Source organism: Gorilla gorilla, chromosome 10 (assembly GCF_029281585.2).
Source record: "Gorilla gorilla gorilla isolate KB3781 chromosome 10, NHGRI_mGorGor1-v2.1_pri, whole genome shotgun sequence".
In the NCBI taxonomy this organism is placed as follows: Eukaryota; Metazoa; Chordata; class Mammalia; order Primates; family Hominidae; genus Gorilla; species Gorilla gorilla.
Window position 1 is genome coordinate 77,043,622 of NC_073234.2, and position 22,858 is coordinate 77,066,479.

Sequence of the window (22,858 nt, forward strand, 5' to 3'; positions counted from 1 at the left end):
AGTGGTAAGAAAAATTAGTGTCAATTAAACAATTACATAAAGCCATATAAAATTGTGACTATGATGAATGCCACAAAGGAAGAGTAAACACTGTGATGAGCCCTCTAATGGGAGGATTTCACCTAATCAGGATGTTTAGGGAAGGCTTCCCTGAAACATGAGAGAGACATAACTAGGTGAATAATAAAAGTGATAGTACTGGCCAGGTGCAGTGACTCACGCCTGTAATCCCAGCACTTTGGGAGGCGGTTGGATCACCTGAAGTCAGGAGTTTGAGACTAGTCTGACCAACAGAATGAAACCCCGTCTCTACTAAAAATACAAAATTAGCCAGGTGTGGTGGTGCATGCCTGTAATCCCAGCCACTTGGGAGGCTGAGGCAGGAGAATTGCTTGAACTCAGGAGGCGGAGGTTGCAGTGAGCCAAGATCATGCCATTGCACTCTAGCCTGGGCAACAAGAGAGAGAGAGAAAAAAAGACATTACTGATAAAAATAGCTAACTTTTATTGATCTCTTACACTGCCCCAGGCACTGTGATGAGTGTTTCACCTGTGTTGATGTATCTAATCTCTCCAAATTTCCAGGGAGGATGGCACAATAGTGCCTCACCACAGTTGGCAGAGGGAAACCAGAAACTGAGAGTATTCCTACCTAGGGGCCTGTGCTAGCACCCAAGTGTTTAACCACTCACCTTTTTCCTGCCTATGTGAGGAGTGGGGAAAGAATTTTCCAGGGACTGCAGCTGGTTCATAGGCCCTGGGGGGACATATGCAGCACAGTCAGTAGGAGGGGCCGAAAGAAGACCAGTGGGATTATAAAGGACAGAGGAAGCCACCAGGGTACATAACTGCCTGCATTTGCATTACATGCATCTCCAGACCCCATTGCTTCCCAAATGTCTTTGTTCAACTCAAAGGAAATCATCTTTATTCAAGGTGTAGCAGATCGCCTGTGGATGTTGTTTAAGTGGATCTACTCTAAATTACATGGAAAACCAGATAGGTTCAAAGTTAGAGAAGTTCGGTACGATAAGCAAAGTGGTAAAGCTTTCTTCTTCCCCAGCCTTTTCTTTCTGCTCTTGAATGTGGAAATTATGATTTGGTGTAAAATGTCCAACCTTTTTTTTTTTTAATCAATATGCCTACATTCAAAATTTAAATCTTCCTAACATGATCAGTGGTTACCTTGTTCCACTTGCAAACTGGTAAATTAGATAGCTTGTATTCAGAATAACTGCAGAACTGTAATGTAAGGTTACATTAGATCATGTCCGGGAAGAATCATTGCTATTTTTGGCTATTTGAAAATTAAGAATATTTCTATTCAGGTGGAAGTTCCACATGTAGTTAGGTGGAGAAACTTTATTGAATTAGTATTGGGACTTGACTCATTGGGATTGGGCTAAGGGACTTTCAGTCTGTATCATTATAATAATAATTACATATAAAATTTAAAAGTACATAATCACATGTATACTTAATGAATGAAAATCCTATTTTTCTTTTCATAAGTGGTTAGTTAAATCATTCTATAATACCACTATTCTATAAGGCAATGTACAGTTTTAGAATGACTTTATATCTAAACAATACATTAAAAGTAATACTTATATGGACTGATTATATGAAAAGAATGACCATTTATAGAAGACTAAAAATAATTAGAACAAATATAGGACAAGGTTAAAATATAGTTTATATTTGGAATAGCATCTTCAGTGTTCATTCTTTTTCTCTTTGAATTACTAAAAAGCTGCTATTGAGCTTTCTACTTTTAATGACTTGGTTGCAGTTAAGACAAATACAAGACAGAAAATACTGTCATTACCCTAATTGGAATGTTATTTATACATTCATAATGTACAGAAAAACACACTTTAAACACTATACACACTATGAAACAAATGAAACTTTACAGATTATAAACTGGAAATAGAGAAATTGAGTTTTGATTGTTAAAATTGTTATAACATGTCTCTGGTATATCATGTATTTATCTAAATAATATGTGTTGTAGGATCAGGTAAGTGAGCTAGGGTTCCAGATTCATGGGGTTCTTTTTAAGTTCTTGTTACCTTCTTCTGATTATAAAATGTAAATCTATTTTTAAAATATTCAGGAGAAAGCAAAAACCTTCATAATCCCATTTTTTTCCCAGAGATAAACACTTTAACAGTTTGTTTAATATCCTCTTGCTATGTGTAAAGACACTCCTTCACTCACTTAAAATTGTTGTTATATACCCTTAATTCTCCTGATGGACATTAGGTTTGTGTTCTGTTATTTGCTTTGGAAAATGGTACTTCAAATGAGTATTTTTGTACATATACACTTAAGTGTTACTTATATAAGATAAATTACTAGAAGTAGAATTGCTGGGCTAAAAGTCTTGCACAGTTAAAATATTCACCCATTTTGCCAAATTGCCCTCAGAAAGTGTACAAGTTTACACTCTCACTAACTATACAGGAGGATCTGCTTCCCCCTGCACCCACCCCCACCGCCCCCTGCAGTTATTAGCACTCAGAATGATCTTCTTTTAAAATTGTATCAGTTGGGTAGTTGAAAAGTGATATCTTATTGGAGTTTTCATTTGCATTTCTTTGATTATTAGTGAATATACGTGTTTGGAATAGGATAGGATGGTTTAAGAAGAGAAAATAAACTCAGTGGGAATAAAGATCGGGTTGATTTAGAAAGTTGAAAATGAATCTTTTATGTTAGTCTATTTCTTATCTTCCAGTGTTTTCAGAATGTTCTCATTTTTTGTAAAAGTGGTTTACATGTCATGACACATACATTGAAACATTTGCTTTAGTGGGGGAATGAACAGAACTGTAGCAAAACTTTCTTTATAATGAAATTATTTTAATACCTTTCAGGCAAGAAATTAGTTTCATCAAGAAAATTGATTTAATTCAGAAGAGGTGCAGTATTTATAGCCATAACCAGGTTAAACATTTTTCTCCACTTCTATATCAAAAAATAGCTTCTAACCAGTGTATAGCTGCAAATCAATTAGTTCAGTTTAAGGTTTTCAAATGTTATTAATACTCCTCCCATCTTTATGATGTTTATTATTCTGTGCAAATCTTTGAGGTTCTTCACATAACTTTACAAAACAGACAAAAAATAACTTTTGATGGCCAGCTGAATAGCCCAAAGAAAAAGTTGCAATCTTAACAACAGGAATTATTTCATTTCATAGAGCTGGATAGTGAAAAATGATTAAAACAGATGCTTCTGGTATTTTTATTTTTATTTTTTTAGTTTCTAAGTGCCTACATTCACTTAAAAATTAAAACTGTAGACAGTAAGAAAACTTATTTTATTCCCAGTAGCTTTAATTACAGTCACAAATATAAGTGGCTGATTAATTTTCATGAACCAACCAATACTTATTGTATTTTAGAAACATAAATGGAAGGGAAATCCAGAATATCAATATTCTACAAATGGCAACTTTGCTTGTTTGCCAGAGCTGCATGCTGGGGATCTTAACTATACCATTTTTGAATAGCAGCCTAATGAGCTTGAATATTCTGTTGAAGGGGAAAGTGAAGTACATTTTTCAGTGTCTTCTCCAGAGGCAGCTTTGGTCACCTGAACGCTGCAAACTAGGAATGAAGTTTTGATTTGCAGAGCATACCTTGTACAGCAATAGTAAAAACAGAGGATGGTTTTTGTTTTTCATGGAAATTCATTTGATATATTCTCTGGGTGTGAACCTTAGTTCTGATTTAAGGAACCCTCTTGACATACTCCTGGCCAGGAAGAGTGAGAGACTGTTTTAAATTGTCTCAAATTTTGTTCTTATTTAGAGAAAGTATTCTGTTCTAAATTCTCACTGAAAGATCACAGAATAGAAACAAAGAGGCTTTTGTAATGAAATCAGGCAGAGCCACTCATGTATTTAAAATCTCATTATCTATATCAAAACTATTTTAAGTTGTGCCCAAATCTAGATTCATCTTAACTAGTAAGAAAAAATCTTGTGGTTTTGGATGTATTGATATATCCTGGTGTCACACTTTCTTTTTAATTGCAGGACAATATGACTTACTTATAAATTATGGAAATTTTGACTATGAACCTTAAATTCTTGAGAAGAATGTCCACACAAGCTTAGGCCTTCTCTACTCTTCTAGAGTTGTAAAAACTGAGGGAGGGAATTCATAGTACATCAAACCAATCTTTCTATTTCATGGCACCACATATAAACCATCACACTTAAATGAAACTCTTGTCATCATAAAAAGATTTAGGAACCTGTTCTCCGTGAATATTTGAGTTACACATTATTTTAAAATGATGTCATTAAGAAAAATCTATACACTAATAAGTATCTCAAGTTGAAATGTTACACTGCATATTAATTGGTATGGAAAAATAGAATGGCTGTATGGAAAACAATATGTTCACCATAGATATTGTTTGATAGTAACAGCCACTTGATAGGATCATGTAATTTTGCAGTGAATTTCCTCTATTTGCCACCAAGGGAAGTGTTCTGGAGTAAATTTCAGCTGTCAATCTTGCCAGTCTTGTAAGAGTATTAAAAATTAGTTTGGGATAGGAAATGAAGTGTTTTTTATTTCTTTCTTACTGATTTGAGGAGGGAAAAGGGTACCTAAATTATTGCCCAAATAGGAATTTGTCCAATAAGACAATAATATGTAAGATAAAGAATTTTAATACTTGTATATGTTTAAGAATTTAATTTTGTTTTCTGGAAATCTTGATATTTGACTTCAAGATACAGCATAGCCAAATTGCCATAAATTGCATCTTTGTACAGAAAAGTAGTTGTTCTTTTGGGAAATGTGGTTTTACAGAATATATTGCAACCTGACACAATGAATTTTCAGCATCAGTATTGACAAATGAAGAACAGGAAACAGAGGCAAGTGAGGCGTTACAACAGACAGAGTAGTGAGGTCCTAATTTGGAGCCAAAGATTAGCTGCTTTTGATCTACCATTAAATAACTGTAATCTGGTACTAAAATCAGGATTTTAATTTTGAGCATATGATTTGGCTATATCTTAGAAGTTAAAGAACTAAAGTGAATTTTGGAGATAGTTTAATATTAATACAACCACTACTTGTAGTTTTTATTTTTTAAAAGGAATACTCAGGCAGTAAATAGGACTTCAGTGTATGTCACATTTAAGGATCTCTTTATATAGTGCCATAACTTTATGTATATAAAAAGATACATACATTTTGCTAAAATTAGCATAAAGCCTTGTATCTGGAGCTGTGTATTCCCTCTGTGGCAATGCAGTTTTATTCCTTATGTCTTCTGTACCCTCATCAAACATATATACTTGGGACATCGGCTTCAAAGAGAATGGTCAGGTTAAATCTCCTTTTTAAATAAAAGTGAAAGAATGGCATAAAAATAAATTGCAGAAATGTCTTCAGACCCTATACTGGTTCTAAGATGAGACTCTTCCCGGCAGAAAACTTTTGTTTTCTTGTCTTTAACAAGTGAATTCCACTTTCACTTCTGAGTGTAAACTGGCAGATTAGACATTTCCAAGGGCTTGTTCAGTGTGAAGTTTTTCAGGTGATTTCAGTTTAATGTGACCAGATAATTGTAGCTCCAGGGCTTAGTTAGGCTGTAAAGCTGCTAATCCAGACAATATTACCTGGTCACATGTTGTGCTTATAAGAGACACCTCTGCCTTTAATGTTCTCTCCCCACGCTGGTGATTTCTGGTTTCAGAAGTCCTATAAAAATGAGGCACACCAGGCCAAGATTAAGTCTGGGGGAAAAAAATATCAGAATATGCAGTTTCAGACAATAATGTAAAACCTTAAATCTTTTGCCAAAGATAAAATTTGATATTTTTGTGGCATGCAGTTCTATTTTATTCCTTGTCATCTCTAAGGAAATTTAGTGAGTTTGAAGACTGTATCTTCTTTTTTTGATTCAGTGAGCTACTGCCCAAGCATCTATACTCTAAGCATTTGTAAATAGTTATATCAATTACTGCAGTTATTATTTGGTAAGAATGCTTCCTCTGAGTAGAGTGCAGTAATCCACTTCTCATATTTATTCCACTCAGAACCTCTTCTGAACAGCAATTGTAATGCAATATTGAATGATGATATGTTGGGATTCTGAAGGTTGTTACCTTTTTGTCTCACCCTGACCAAAATGTGGTATTTCTATTGTAGTTAATATATCAACAGATGCTTATAAATAAAAGGCAGATCTATTCATTTGTCAAACCTTTGTTAGCTCTTGTGGCCTACCCGGTAATGAACAATTGGGAAATAAAACAACGTTGGGAGAGGCAGTTTATATGTGATTAAGCCTTTCTATTGTGACATTGAATGTGAGAGATGGGCAGAAGTCCTGCTTTGGAGTACACTTTAACATGCCATGTGCAAAATGGGAATTAGGTTGCTATTGTGTTGAAAGCAAGGTGCATTATTTGGATTATGTAAGCTATGTAGGATCTAAGAGGACAGAAAAGAAGGTAGAAATTGAGAGCCCAGGCAGTGGGGTTCAAGCAGCATAACAAGTCAACTAACGGCAGTAAGACTACTCTGTGGCCGGGCACTGTGGCTCACTCCTGTAATCCCAGCACTTTGGGAAGCCGAGGAAGACTGATGACTTGAGCTCAGGAGTTTAAGACCAACCTGGGCAACATGGCAAAACCCTGTCTCTAAAAAGAATACAACAAAAAATAAGCTGGACATTGGTGGCATGTGCTTTTAGTCCCACCTACTCTAGAGGTTGAGGTGGGAGGATCACCTGAGCCTGGGAGGTTGAGGCTACAGTGACCTGAGGTCATGCCACTGTATTTCAGCCTGGGCAATAAACAAACAACAACAAAAAAACTCAAAAAACTACTCTTGTGAAGTGCCTAGTGCAGAGCATGGCTCCTTATAGATGAGTCTTATTTCTGCCTCCTCTTCCTTTTTACTTCCTTCCCTCTCTTTCTCTCTGCCTCTCTGCTATCCACCATGGAGAGAAAAGATGTTCTATTTTACTCTTAAGGGGTCTTCATCCGTAATCCTTTCTTTCAGCAACTTTATGTTTTCTTGGAAATTTATGTAGTTGTGTCATGGCCCTTTATTATACAAAATTCTTTCTTTGTTATCCTAAAAGGAGTCTAAAAGTAAGAAAATAAATAATTTGCACTTGTTCTTTATTCTTGGTACCTTGATTATAGAGAGAGTTGTTCCTCTTCAGCTGAGGTTGCCAACATAGGGACCACTGTATCTGCTTCTCAGTTTCTCAGTTACCATGGCCCAGCAGGGGCCTGTCTGGGCTCTGAAGAGCACCAGGGATTCCTGGAGATGGAATCATTCTTTCCCTGGTCACTTTCCTGTGCATTCTCAGAAGCTGCCACTGTCCTAGGAGATCATCATTTGTGCTTGATGCTGTGGAGAATTCATTGGAAATATCAGGCAAAGTTAATCCATAATGACTTCCATAGGCTATATATGTAAACAAGATAGTACACATGAAATAAGTAATTAAATAAAATAGTATATTATCAATAGCAAACAAAAGAAGTTCATTATGTATGTTTAGAAAAATACAACTTGACTAGTTCAAATATTTCATAATTGTTACCTTTTTCCTTATCAGGTTGCTTATGAAAAAAAAAAAAAGTCTTACGACTTCCAGGCTTGGAGTTTATTCACATTTTAGGTTAGTTTAAGGAAATTACAAATTAAACTTTTGAAGAAAATTACAAATTAAACTTTAACTTCTGGTTTTTAGAATGTTTATTATTAGTATCCAATAATCTACATACATGAATAAAGCTTACATTATTAACGACTTTCATATTGACCAATTAAAGTTCAATTAATCAACTAAGGTTCGTTTGGTTCCATATGACAGTGAACTAGCCAGGTGTTTTTCAAAAAGTTGTAGGATATTGGAGTATCCTAGTGCCCCAAACCTTAGAAGAGCAGGACTCAGGGCATCTCTGGGAAACTCTGTCTCAGGAAGTATTAAGGGATCCTTCTTAAGATACCAATCAAATGGTTTAGCTTCCCTGACTTCCAGTAGGGGTCTGAAATGTATTTATGCCCAATAACATTTATTCATACCCACTAACATGGTAAATTCAGAGCATACATAAGCTGCTGGGAGTTGTATTCTGGAGTCGTTACATCAAAAATTATCAATTTCTTGGCAGCTTCTCATTTTCTAGTAGACATGTACGCCTTTAATGATCAAAGGACTGTGGCAAAGTTTCTTAATCTTTTCCCAACTGATGCCCTGTTTTAGGCTTCTAGAGGATTCACTGAGCATTCCAGATCTACATTTTTTTTTTTTTGAGTTGTGGATACTGACCTATTTTTGAGGGGCTGGGATTGACCTTTCACTCAGTGCCCCCGCATGTTTATTACTTTCACCTGCACTCATGCCTTCAAGCTCCTCTACTGTGAATCATTACAGAAATACAGGCTAGAATCCCTGTGGTTAAAGGCTGAAGAACTGGAAACAAGAATTGAATTCAATTCAACAAAGAATTGGTGTCTTATTGCCAACCAAGTGCTTTGCAAATTTGAATTCAACTCTGCTTCTTGCTTATAATCTTTCCCTGGTTTCCACAACTGAATTTCAGAGTCTTTAATTAGAAGATAAGGAAACTGTAACCAAATAGTCCTGTGTACATCAGTCAGCCCAAGACTGGCCTTTGTGGTGGCAATTGCAGTGAATCAGAAATTAGCTGTTTGTGCTTCCTGGCCAATTTCTTCCATGCTAGCTTGCAACAATCTGGAATTGAAAACTTTTTCCTATGGAAATTCTAAATTTCATCTTCACAGTTTCTCAAATTTACAGGTGGTAACTCTATATCATTAAGTTAATGAATTTAATGTGTAGTCTGGTTGATGAATGTAGTGGATTAGAACATCAAGCAACACCTCTCAGCACTAGGTACATAGACTAACAGATATGAGAAGAATGACACAAGTTCTTTCACCTGATTCATCACTGTTACTTCTTTATTTTATTTTATTTATTTATTTATTTATTTATTTTTGAGACTGAGTCTCACTGTGTTGCCCAGGCTGGAGTGCAGTGGTGTGATCTAGGCTCACTGCAAGCAGTGAACCCACTTCCCGGGTTCACGCCATTCTCCTGCCTCAGCCTCCCAAGTAGCTGGGACTACAGGTGCCCGCCACCACGCCCGGCTAATTTTTTTGTGTTTTTTTGGTAGAGGCGGGGTTTCACCATGTTAACCAGTATTGTCTTGATTTCCTGACCTTGTGATCTGCCCGCCTTGGCCTCCCAAAGTGCTGGGATTACAGGCGTGAGCCACCACACCCAGACTGTTACTTCTTTATTACTCCCAGAATGGATCATGCAAAGTTGTCTATTAGTTACAATTTCCCGACTTCTGACTAATTAAAAGGAAAGTCTTGGATATAAGTAGCTTTATTTAAAAAATTTTTAATTGTATTAGTCTCAAAAGCATAAACTAGATAAAGTTGACTATGGAAAATTAGAGATAGACGAGACTTAAGTATCATTAACATATGAAATCACTAGTTGTAATGAAATTCATAAAAAATTAAGTACATATAATAAAGGATACTTTCTTAAGAAGATAAACATTTTGCCCTTCCTCTGGGTCTTATTTATGATATGAATTTGGCTATGATAATTACTCATAGTAGAAGGCACATTTTAGCTCAACCTTTTTCAAGATATTATTAGTCATATTAGTAGAGTACAAATTAATGTAGGGTTTCTATTATTTTGTTTTATGAGTTTTCATTTGTTAGTTGATTCTTTAGTTTTGAATAAACCAGAAACTTTCCTTCACATATTTGAAGTCCAGTGACCTCTAGTAATTGGAATAGATATGAACCAAAAATAAGCTTAGAAAATATTAAATTATTTTATTTACCTCTACTAATTGAATAAATATGAACCAAAGTAAGCTTAGAAAATATTACATTATTACTCTGTGCCTCTGAGCTGCTAAGCTTTACTCATAAGATAGCTCTAATGTCATCTTTCATAGGCTATATGATTGTCTGAAGCTTGAAAAAAATGTTTTCCAAGCCACAGCAGAATAATGTAGCAAATCAGAAAGATGAAGGGCCATCCCGAAGTCTTTCTAGTGTGAGACAGTACAGAGGAGATTTTAAAAAGCAAAACAAACAAAACAAAAATCTCATGCAAATACTGCAGGCATAATAGACTGATCCAGTTTATTGTAGTGCAGGGTTCTGTTATCCTCAGGACTGTTGACATTTGGGTTAGATAATTCTTATGGGGAAGAAGTTGACCTTTGTGTTTTAGGATGTTTAGCAGCAATCTTGGCTTGTGCCCACTAGATGGTACGAGCACCCCCTCTCACTCCCGCCTCACTTGGGACAAACAAAATTGTCTCCAGACTTTGCTAAAGGTCCCCTGGGCAGGGGCAAAATCGACCCCTAATGAGAACCATCACTGTAGCATTTAACAACTCTATAAACATTAAGAATCCTTCAAAATATAATTGTGATATTTCTTAGCATAATTATAAGCCATCAAAAGGTGTTATTTTGGCGGGCGTGGTGGCTCACCAGCACTTTGGTAATTCCAGCACTTTGGGAGGCTGAGGTGGATGGATCACCAGAGGTCAGGAATTCGAGACCAGCCTGGCCAACATGGTGAAACCCTGTCTCTACTAAAAATACAAAAATTAGCCAGGCGTGGTGGTGCACACCTGTAATCCCAGCTACTCGGGAGGCTGAGGCAGGAAAATTGCTTGAATCTGGGAGGTGGAGGTTGCAGTGAGCCGAGATTGTGCCACTGCACTCCAGGCTTGGTGACGAAGATTGTTATCTTTAGCCCTCTCTCTTTAACATGATAGGTAAATATGTGGTGTATTTTAGGAAGCTTTACATTCTACTGATTGAAATTTTTTAAAAATTGTGTTGTTTATATGGTAAATGTCAGTAATTTCAGAAATTCTGGCACACACAATCCTTTAGATTCTTGTGACACTGAAAAAATAAATGATCGAATATGATTTTGCAAAATATTTGCCTTCTCAATTATGCTGTGAAATATTCTAGGTCCTCTGGCATGACCCTTTCAACTGATACTAAAATTATCTTTCTTTTCCCAAGCACACATTATAGAACAGTGGGCAGAAACTGCCCTAGCACAATAGGAAGTATGAGGAAGTTGGCCTCGGATTCCACGTGTAGATTGGGACAGCCCAAATTGGATATGAACCAAGAGCTCATGAAACAAAGTTTCCCTAAAGATTGTTCTTGACAGTTTGGAAAGAAAGTTGTGCCTTTCTTTTATTATTTTGAGTACATTTTCCTAGATAAAAGTCATGGTACGAGTTCTGATCTTTGATCTGTTCATCCTCGAGCATGTTGAAGACACATGATTCTATTATCCAGCTTGTTCTCTCCTGGGATCTATTAAAAAACCTGTCTGGTTACTTAATGCCAAATATGCACATAGGTCTTCCTTGTGCTGGCTGCATCATATCCCAATAGGGACAAATAGCAACTTTGACAGTTTCATTCACTGCAGTCTTATTTTGAATGTCCCAAATTCAGAAAACTCGCAAACCTTACCAACTAAGTGTTGCCTTCTAGAAAACCCTCATTTGGAAAGACAACTGTGTGGGTAGATTGTCCAAAGCTAACTTAAAGTTCGCTTACACAAAGGTTTGTGCAACTTTGAAGTCTGACGTGCCACTTAAATTTAACTTTTTCCCTTTTCCACATTTTCACAGTTATTCTTTGATCCTCAATTCTGTAATTGTGCCTCTGTTTCCTTAACATAATTTTAGTTCATTGTATTAAGCTATGGTTTCTGTGGCATACTTTTTGCTTGTAAATTTTTCTTTATATTTGTTTTGTCTTCATAATCATCTACAATTTTATAATTTGTATTGATTAGCTTTCCTTGGTGTGCTTTTTATATTTTCATTGTTATTCATATTATTATATTGGTTAGGATGTTCTCTAAAGTTTTTAACCCTTATCCTATTTTTCTTGCATTTATTTAAACATTATCCATTTCTCATTTCGTTTGTGTGACTATTATCTTGTATTTTCTATCGGTTTTCACATTTTTGTCTTTCATCATGAAGTTAGGCATAAGAGGGAACAGCTGTGAAATCTATGCTCTGAGAACAGTTTCTGAATATTTTACTACTTCATTCCCCTAAAGCCTACTCAAAAACTTCAGGTGTCAACAACTCAACTTATACAGAAGCCAGACAGACTGGTGAGGACTGGGATGAACCCAAGGGCTATGTGTTTTTATCACATGGTGGCTTCCATTTAATACTAGTAGATTGCTGCCATGTGGAAGGGTGGGCATAGCATTGACAGATCATCCAAGTTTTTTTTTTAAGTGTCAGAAATATGGATATTATATGAAATGTCTCAATTTCTAAATAGTGGAAAATACTTTTTTAAAAATGTGAACACTACATAGGCCGGACAGAATACCTACGCAGTGAGTGGTATGCAGGTACTTCTCAAAGCTATTGCAGTGGCCATGAAAGCCAGGTTACATACATTTTTCCCTTGCCAAGATATCTAACCAATAGAATTATTCATTAAATCAGGAGGTTTGACTCATATCAAGTCATTCTTAGAGCCAGAAATCAGCAATATTTGGCCTGCCTTCCTGTCCTGGGACGTGTCTCTAGCAACTGTGATCTTAATGATCAGGATTATTCCCTTGAAGGATTCTTCCTTGTCTCAGGAATAGATTTACTTTTTTATTGTTGGTTAATTGAATCCTGAAAGTATTAAGTATTAGTATGCTTCTCTTTGTGTCAAGAAATCGTTCTTACATCTTTACAGCCATAAGTGTGGCTCTGTCATTGTTCTTCGTTATTTTGATTTTGCTGCTACCTATAGAACTCTTGTTAAATGTAAGGAAATTTCTGGAGTTATCCCCATATTTCAGAAGCTCTGAAAGGTTAGCAAAGTATATTAAGAATTTTAGAGAATATTGTGTGAATAGAATGTTACATAAACAGGAAGATGAAAATTGATGAATGAAGTCAAAAATAGGTAAGCCATTACTGTCTTTGGAGAAAATATTGTCAGCCTGCTCACAAGATACCATGGTAGGTGGACAGGGAAAAAAAAGAAAAAACACAGGTGAATGAAAGGCAAGATGGAATCATCTGAAGTGGATTTTAGAAAGTGATTGTTCCTAGATTGAGTTACAAATTTGTTCAGAACGTTTGAAGATAATTATAAAATCACAAAGAAATTGGTAACCCTAAAGTAGATTCCTAGTTTCTGAATACCTTTTGTTTTGGATCCAGCACTGTTCTAGGAACAGTTCAGGACAGTCAAACTGAAAGTAAATGGATTTTTAAAAAATACTTTGATATATATCATTCAACACTCAAAACAGCCCTATGAAGTGATCAGGAGAATTATCATCCTCAAGGAAACTTAGACCAAGTAGAGTACATAATGCTTTCGAAGACACACAGTTAGTTTTTAGGTGGAAGGAATATAACTGTGGGCCCTTTCATTCCTACTCTTTTATGCCATTCTACCATATCAGCAGTGGTAACCGGCATAGTCGTATCAATCACAAAACGTGGTGAGGAATCTCCCTTACTCTTTGTGAGTATATGTGTAGAGACATTCGATAAGTTTCTCAGTAACCGACAGTGTATCTTTCACTTTGTTGTGGAGTTAATCTTTAATACTGGTTAGAATGTACAAGCAGCTAATGGTAAACCTCTAGCCTACACTTGCTTTTGATTGCATAGCATTTTCAGTTGGTTGAACCATATGCTTAAGACTTTTTTCCCCCTAGAGTTGAGTTTATGATTGAGCTTAGCAAAATCTAAACCGTTCATATTAGATAGGTGAGAAGTAAGAAAATCAGTCACAAAACAGTCCTGGGGGATTTGCTTGTTTCATCCATTTGCAGAGTTTCCACTGATTATTCTAAACATATGAGTTGAAAACAGGAAAGAGAGCCTTGTTACTGAAGTTTAAAAATAAAATAATTCTAATGTGGCCATATTAACTGAAATTTGAAGAGCAAGAGCTGCTTCTCTGAATAATGGCTCTCTTCATCTCCTGGTCCATCTCAAAGTAAGAGCTTCAACATGAAATAACAAAGGTCAGAGCTGGCTTTCTGTGCACCTTGTTGCTTCTCTTATTTCTTCTCTTAATCCTATTGAAACCTGTGATTTAGATAACGGAAATTTCCTGATTTGATTTCTTCAAAAACAGGGAATGCAAAATGAGGACCAAGTTCTTTACTAGTCAGGTTTTGTTATTCAGCTGTTCTCTCAATTTTCAGTGCCATTTTTTAGATTTATCTTGTCAAGAAGCAGGGAAGAATAAGAAGTCAATATCATGACTATGTGCTTTTGCTTTGACATGATATTTATGTACATTTATATGAAAGTTACCAGGAAACCTCTGAAAATTGCAAAATTTGAGCTTTGTGTCAGGGCATGATTCTTGCGTTTTACAGTGATCTAAGAGGGTATGTTACTCCTGGGACGGTGTCGGCTTTGTTTTCCTTTGTTTTTATCATCTTCTAGTTTGAACCCTGATCTTAAGTGTGAAAGTTCAGCCTGACAGATTGTCCATATTCTTTCATTCCAACCTCTTCTCTCTCTCCTTCCTCGGAGTCCCTCTCTTTCTCCAGCGGGTTGCACTTTTCCTGGGAGTAAATAGAAGATGTTACATATATTAACACTAAGCTGGGGTACAATGCGCTTGGGTGTGCTCTCTGCAATTCCCTGGCAGTCATAAATTAATTAAAAGTAGACAGGAACCACGGAAAAAGAAAGTTCTCCGTTTTTCTCCCCCTCCCCCAGCTTTTTTTCTTTTTCTACCAGTAAATAGCTAGTTCCTTTGTTCCTGGCTGCACTATTTCATTTCTGCCATCATTGTCCTCATTGTTCTCAGAAACAGGAGGGGTCTGGGCCAGGAGCAGCAAGGTCTCAGCTAATGACGGGAAGTCTTTAAAGTTTGCGCTGCATTTCATCTTCTCTGTGGGAGTTTTAGGACGTATCCAGTGTTTGATCCCCACCGTGCAACTTTGCTTCTAGTTAATTAACAGATCCCCCATTACACACTCTCATCTAGAAGCACATGGGAGGCCTATTGGGAGGTAATTCAAGGCCAATCTGAGTGATGGCAGGAATGAGAGAAATCAGTTGTTTTAGGGCTAATGTTCAGGAAAGAAAGATGTCCCATTTTAGGGATCTCATTTGAAATTTTTGATGATTTCTCTTTTCTATTAAAAAACAAGATAGGGGAACTGTTTTGTCCACATAACCTTATGATGACCAGTGAGGGCAGTTTGAACTTAGAACTCTTTATAACTGCCTGGAATAAAAATAAAAAGGAAAAAGAAAGACAATATTATCAGATGTGGCAATATTAACAAGAATTTTGTTCTCCCTTTTATTGCTAGCGGTCTTTTTCCTGCCCAGCCTATTAGCCGGGTCACAACCATCCATAGCAACTTTTTCAGGGCACACAAGGCGGAATAGCTGGCAGGGACATGTCAGTGGCTCATTTTACAGCCAAGGCTGAATTATATACTTTGTTCTTGTGTTGCTGCTTTTGTTCCAAGGGTGTCAAAGTGATTTACAAATAATAAATGACATGGCTCAATATTAGGATCCCTTCCTCTTCTAGTCTCTTTCCAGATGAACATTGCAAAACAAAGCACATTTACCCAAAGTTAGGAGTTAGCATATGAGTGCCAAGAAAGCAGCCTCTGCTTTTCCTGACCATGGTTAGCCCGGGTTTTGATGGCCTTTGAAAAGGGAATGCCTTGTTTATTTTTTTTTCTTATGCTTCTACAGTTTCCCCAGCCCTATGAGCAATGACCCCCTTTATCTAATGAATTAGGAGCTACTCCTGCCTTGCAATTCTCAGTTCGACACTTGGCAATGAGAATCAAACTGGGGCTATTTAGTGCAGCAGTAAATGGCCCGCCACATTAGCCCCCTGGCATGCTAAGCTATTAGGTTGTTTTACTGTTGTTAAAGTTACATTTGTTAGGTGGAGTTGCTGCCCTTCCACACAAACTCGGCGGTGCCTGATGCTGGTGGAGGCAGCACGTGTACAAAACGTGTGCCATCCACAACCCAAGCGGTCAGGCGGTGTGGCTGCACTACAGATAAGGGGCGTTCTCCTGTCTGCAAAAGTGGGGATATGGATTGTTGTAAGTTTTAAAACGAGAGATTGGGGTTGGGGGAGAACCACTGGACAATCATGGGTCTTGCACTTTGTTGTGAATAAACTAATTATATGGGCTCGATTAACCATTAATTTATAGCAGTTCTTAAGTGAACCACTAATTGTCAGAATGCCATGGAGAAGGAAGGCCAGGGGTGAGAGGCACCAAATAAGCTGGTGTGGCCTTCTGCAGCAGGCCAGCAGCCAGTGCCGCACACACACTGGAAGCTGGGCAGAATCCCGAGGAGTTGAAAGATTAGCATGGAAATGAAGGAGAAATATTCAGGGTGCTTCAATGGTATGTATGTGGGGTGTGTGCATGCATGCATGTGTGAGAGAGACAGACACACACACGCACACACACGCACACACACAGAGAATATTTCTGCAAAGAAAGGAAGATGCCAGTACTATATAGCTCCATGCAGCCAGCTTGCAGGGTTGAGTTGGCATTTGGTAACTTGGTAGCGGCTGCCAGTGTGTGTGTGGTGGGAGAAGAGGGAATAGACAACAAGAAAAACACATAGAGCTTAAAAAAAGATGTAAAATGATTCACTTCATGCCATATGGACAAAAATGTTGTCACAAAAATAAGGCCAAAAAATAGTGCCAGGTTAGACTTTTAGTTCAAAAACATATGTATAATCATCCCCATGAACATGAATTTTAATTAGTATTTTGATAGAGAGAAACCAGATATTTTTTTAACCTGCTCTGTTCTTGTTTTCTGTTCCTCTCCCAGTTTTAGCCTCCATTAAACATTCATATACTGTATGTTTTGTGTCTGTATGAGGAAAATGCTTTATCCCTGGATTGGTGGGAATGCAAACATCTTGGTTTTCTGTGGCATACAAAATATCTTCCCAGTGGAGCTCGAAAGCAGAAGCTTATCACAGGGAAATCTAGAGCTCTCTCTGAGACCCAGGCACACCAGGGAGGAAGGAAGCCATATGCCTTTCTCTTTGTCAGTGGAGACATCTGCACCCATTCGGTTCCCCAGATCCACTCTTCACACCCATCCACATCTCATCTCTCTGGGATGCCTTTTAAACACGAAATAAGTTTTGTATGTATGCATATTATTATGTGACAGGGCAGTTTTGGGGAAAATGGATGATCGTGACTACAGAGACTAAAAAATGGAACATGTAACTTATTAGTAAACTCTATGCTTTCATTTTACTTATTAGTTACACAATACCTACTTCTTAAAAAGGACTTGAGATGACAGTACTCATCGAAGGATACCGTGCTGAATCATCTGCCCTTAGCAAAGCTTTTCCCACTTTAAATGAGGTGCTTCGATTAGTGCCCTGTATGTGATAATTAGATGATGAGACAGCAAAATGCTGATATTAGCAATGATTTTGCTGCTTAGGAGGCCATTCACACCCCAGGTTCCCTCACCGCCCCCCACCAAAAGAATGCAGGTGAATCAGGTATTTGTATTATAAATGATACAAGTGAATTTTAAAACCCGGTATTAACATTCAATCAAATCTTGGTGCAGAAGCATTAACCTATTTCACATTCTTTAATAGAACCTCTGAGCTTTCCTCTCACCATTAGTGATATTTCAGTCCACTTCAAGGGTAAAAGGAAAATCAACAATAGTCTTAGAAAAGGTAAATTTCACCTCCCATGTAGAGTCTCTCAGAGATTTCTCAGACTTTTGTTTTTGGCAAACATGAACACAGACGTTCTTCATTTCTCTCCTCTTCCCTTCCTGGGGAAGCTCTGGTCTCTTCAGTTAGAATAATATGTCCCCCAGGCGCCTGTTGAGGACACCCTCTTGGTGCTGGCAGGTTTTTCTGGGCTTGCTGTCTGACCTCTGCTGTTTCCTCAAAGCATTAGTCATCATTCCTGTAAGGGTTACAACAACAGAATGAATGTGTTACTTGGACAAACAGCAGCCTCAAGCCACAAACCAGGATGCACCCCGTCCATTACGTAGGAACTGCAGGAAAGGTGGTCTTTACCTCATCTCCAGGCTGCCTCATTTTCCGAAGAGTAGGAAAAACCTATTGCTAAATACACCTGCCTGCCTTCAGAACTCTAAATCAGGCTTATATTTGCTGAGAACTATCCTCAAGCTCTTGTGTCAGACTGCTGTTGGATCCAGTAGATTTATTTATTCATTCATTCATTCAATCACTGTTTTGAAACCCCTAATATAAGTCCTAAATTTAAAGAAAGTTAAGAGTTGTTTCTTGCTACTGAAGTGTTTGTACAGGCCGGGCGTGGTGGCTCATGCCTGTAATCCTAGCACTTTGAGAGGCCAAGGCGGGTGGATCACCTGAGGTCAGGAGTTGAAGACCAGCCTGGCCAATGTGATGAAACCCCAACTCTACTAAAAATACAAAAATTAGCTGGGCATGGTGGCGGGTGCCTGTAATCCCAGTTACTCCAGAGGTTGAGGCAGGAGAATTGCTTGAACCCGGGAGAAAGAGGTTGCAGTGAGCCGAGATCGCGCCATTGCACTCCAGCCTGGGGGATAGAGTGAGACTCTATCTCAAAATAAATAAATAAATAAATAAATAAATAAATAAATAAATAAATAAATAAAATAAAATAAAATAATGAGGAGGATCTCTATGCAGTAATATGGAGACATTTCCAAGAAAGATTCTTAGGTGGAAATTTTAAAGAAAACTTCAAAAGTATATATAGAATGCTGTCTTTTGCATAAGAAAGAAGGGCACATAAGAATAAATACATACATTTGTTTGTTTCTACAATAATACAGGAAGTATAAGCCTTAATCAAGAAAATAACAATGTATATTGTGTGGGTGTGAATGAATAAAAGGGATGGGGATGGAAGTGAGTCCATAGTTATCTTACATAGTTTTTTTTTGAACCATGAGAATATTATATATGTTTTAAAAGTAAATTTTGATCGAAGATGAGAACATATCTGAGATGTTAGATATTAACTTGGATGGAAAGCCCAATGGTAATCATTGTTAATGGTACTTCAGGCCAATACTCTCCTAAAGAACAAAGAGAAGTGAAGGGGGAAGCACTTAAGAGATTGATTCCTACTGACTTGTACATATTACTGGTACTATCCCACTATATTTAATACTTAAACTTTACGTTTCTTTGATTCCTGCAACTAACAGGAATTCTTTCTCCTTTTCTCCTACCACCCCTTTTGGCGAGAGACGAGAATAAATGGAACTATTAATCATTTTTTCTACTTTTACAATTATAATTTGAGTCGGTGATGTGATTTCTTATATATTCTGGGAAGAGGGGATATAGAATCTATGCAAATTATTTGCCAGTTTGTAAGTCATTACAATCATTAAAAATATAACACCATCATAGGAAATATTACTTGCTTCCTAATGAACCATATTGTCTTTCTGCTTTAATTTTTATTTACAACATCAACAATGACAATGAAGTACAGTTTTCTACTAATGTGTAACCAGCTCTCCTGAGTGTGTAGCATGTGCTTTTGGTGTTAACTATTTTGGAGACAAGAAATTAGCCATTGTTGAAATTATTTTAAGAAAATGAAATATAACTCTAAGTGGGGAAAAATAAAACCTCTGATAATTGTTAATTTACTCAACTAATGGCTTTTCCTGATGCCCAGAAGTTTTAAAGTTTCAAAGCTTTTTCCAATTTTCTTCCCTAAATGACTTTATTTTTTGGGTTGTTACAGTGCTTTTATGAAACAAAGATGTGACTATGTGTATGTATCATTGAAAAACTGGCTTGTATTGGACCTCCTTTAAGCACTGAGCTTTTAAAGAAAATTACTGGTAGGCAAGCTGATTTTGGTGATGGGTTAGGTATAACTAGAGATTCATGTTCTCAAATTTTGGTCCTGACATTCCCTTCCACCTGAGCAAAGGAAAGAAAGCGGAGGGTATGTTCGTGTCACAATGAGGTTTATACTTTTGATCTGGGTAGAATTTGTGTTCGATATAACCAAAATGTATGGATACCTACTGTGTGTCTGGCACTTGAGTAATTTCTTTTATCCAATGACCTTATAATTAAATAAGCAAAATTTCACCCAGGGGCGGCAGTCTGAGAATTCAACACACTAAATAGAAAACTAGAAGATGGGAGAATGCTGTGTAAAGAGAGAGTGAGCACCCTGTGTGTTTCTAAAGAGAATGGAAGGAATTTATTTAGCCTATGTAGCCTCTGTGTGGGTAAGGTTTTAGTTATGAGATAAATCAATGATCACAATATTAAATAAGTCATACCATTGCACTTATCAGTGCTCATGCAGTGACATAGTGAAAAAAATAATGAAGTAGAAACATCAGTTCCCTATATCAAAAGCTATGAGATATAAATGCTCCCAGCCAAAGAAGGCAAGATCTGAAATTTTTTAAAAATGTGGATATATAGAATAAATATGCAACCCTCCTGATAATGTTGGCTGATGAAGTGAAATTCACCAACTGTAATTCTGGCACAGAGAGACACACATAGTGCCTGCATACACACACACACCCACACACACACACATACATCCTCAGAATATTCTTAATCATTTGCTATCTTATTTACATTTCATTTGCTAGAGTAAATTCTATCATTTGAACTTTTAAAAAATATATTTCAATATTAAGCAAAAATAAGGAATAATGTGATTGGCTTTCAAATAGCTTATTACCATTCAAATACTCTCTAGATAATTTATATTTAAAAAGGCCAAAAAAAAAAAAAAAAAGAAAAAAACTGTGTCAGCTTCCGAAACATTCTAAATGGAGACTTAGCTCTAAGTAATCAAAATTGCTTTAGTTGTGCAGAGCGGCATTAAAAGCCTCGTCCACTAATTGAGTGAAGCGGCACAACTGAAGCAGCCTTGTCCCTCATTAGATGATCTTGCAGGCACTGTTTGTCATCCTGGGTTGCCGGGCTCAATCTAATAGTACTGCTGGCTCAAATTAATGGTAATTCGTTATGACACACTATGTCCTTCCAGCGAAACAACAATGCGAAGCCAGTGGGGCATCTGTCTGCCACTGCTGCTTCTTGATCTCTTTCCTTTCCACTTTAGTTCAAGCGACCACCTTTGCATAACGCTTCTAAATTCTTTAGCTAACTGGTGATTGGAGATGCCACCTGCCTGAAGAATTGCGTCCAGTTCTCTTCCACTAGTGTCACAGAAAAAGCATCTCTAACAATAGGTCGAGTCAGTCTGAAACGTGATGACATTTTCTAACGGAAGCAAAACTCATTCGTGTGTGTATGTTTTTTTGTTTGTTTGTTTGTTTTTTGTTTTTTTTGTTTGTTTGTTTGTGTTTTTTGAGATAGGGTCTCACTCTATTGCCTGAGCTAGAGTGCAGTGGTGTGATCATAGCTCACTGTAGCCTCAACCTTCTGGGCTCAAGCGATCCTCCCACCTCAGCCTCCAGAGTAGCTGGGACTACAGGCACATGCCAACATGCCTGGCTAATTTAAAAATTTTTCAGTGTAAAGATGGCCTTGCTACATTGCTCAGGCTGGTCTCAAAATGCTGGCCTCAAGCAGTCCTTCTGCCTTGGACTCACAAAGTACTGGGATTACAGGTGTGAGCCACTGTGCCAGGCCTGGGACTTCTTTTGGAATGTAAATACCTCACTTGTATCTAATCATGGGGAATATTAACAAGAAATCTTGAGATACAGTGTTCATGAATGTGATGTAAATCCAAAGATAATGAATATTTTCTGACTCTTTGACTTTGGTTATTCAATACCTTTTGGAGGAAACTTCATGTTTATGTGATGAGCATTGCTGTTCAGAATGCTGCTTTTCTATTCTTAAGAGCAGGCAGAATGCTGGAAAATGTTCTGACAGTGATGCAATCAGCCACTTCCTCCTAGCAACTCTAAATTGTGTGTTTGTGTCAATCAGTTTATTGTGTTCATTCAAATAATTTCATCTGTCTGGAAGGACGACTCAACTCTACACATGAAGAAACATCTAAATAATATCTGGACATGGCTTTTCATTTGAAATCCTCGAATTACTCATGAATAGAGAAAAGGTCACATATATTGACCAGTTGACTCTGCAGTGTTGAAAGTGGTGATGCTTAGTCAGTATGGGGTGCCGGACAGTTGTATCACCCACTGTTTTCCCAAGGTTCAGCCTTAGTCTCACTGTAGGGTGTCTATTCCAAGCAGTATGGGCACAGTGTGATTTTAACAGTGTTAAAAGCCTGCCTACCACCATACCATGTATTGTTTGAAATCCCACAATTAGATTCAATCCTTTGGGCTATATATTTTTTAAATGTTTCTTAGCATAATCTAATTGCTTGGAAGAGCTAATATATTACAACTAGTTATCAGTAATCATTTATTCACTTACTTATTTCTATTAATCCTATCCCCTCCCAAAACATGCTCTAACAAAATCCTTCAGTTCAGAACTAGTTCCCATTCCGTCATTTCGTGAAATTCTTGCATAAAACCTAGATATATCGCTTTTACATGGTAGTTTGTAACGTGCCTTGATGAACGCCTGCTTTTTCCATTAAATCTGCTCCACCCACATTCAGTCTTCACAATTTCAGCGAATAGTAATTCCATCCTTCTATTTGCTCGTTTTAAGCATGTAGGAGTCATCCTTGACTCCTAGCTTTCACTCATACCCCTGTCCAGTCCACTGGCAAAACCTCCGTGCAGAAAAAAAAAATTCCACATTCAC

General features: G+C 37.2%; 1 protein-coding gene and 1 long non-coding RNA gene across 5 annotated transcripts in view; one reads left to right on the forward strand and one right to left on the reverse strand.

The window, feature by feature from the left end:
- Positions 1-22,858, forward strand: part of SOX5 (SRY-box transcription factor 5) — a 1,026,842-nt gene that overhangs the window by 317,659 nt on the left and 686,325 nt on the right. The gene's annotated exons all lie outside the window — the stretch shown is intronic.
- LOC134756519 (uncharacterized) lies at positions 7,257-21,995 on the reverse strand. Its single transcript, XR_010129251.1, has 5 exons — positions 21,903-21,995; positions 17,827-18,053; positions 17,396-17,503; positions 14,602-14,658; positions 7,257-7,400 (listed from the first exon to the last, which is right to left on the reverse strand). It is a non-coding gene; the product is annotated as an uncharacterized lncRNA (long non-coding RNA).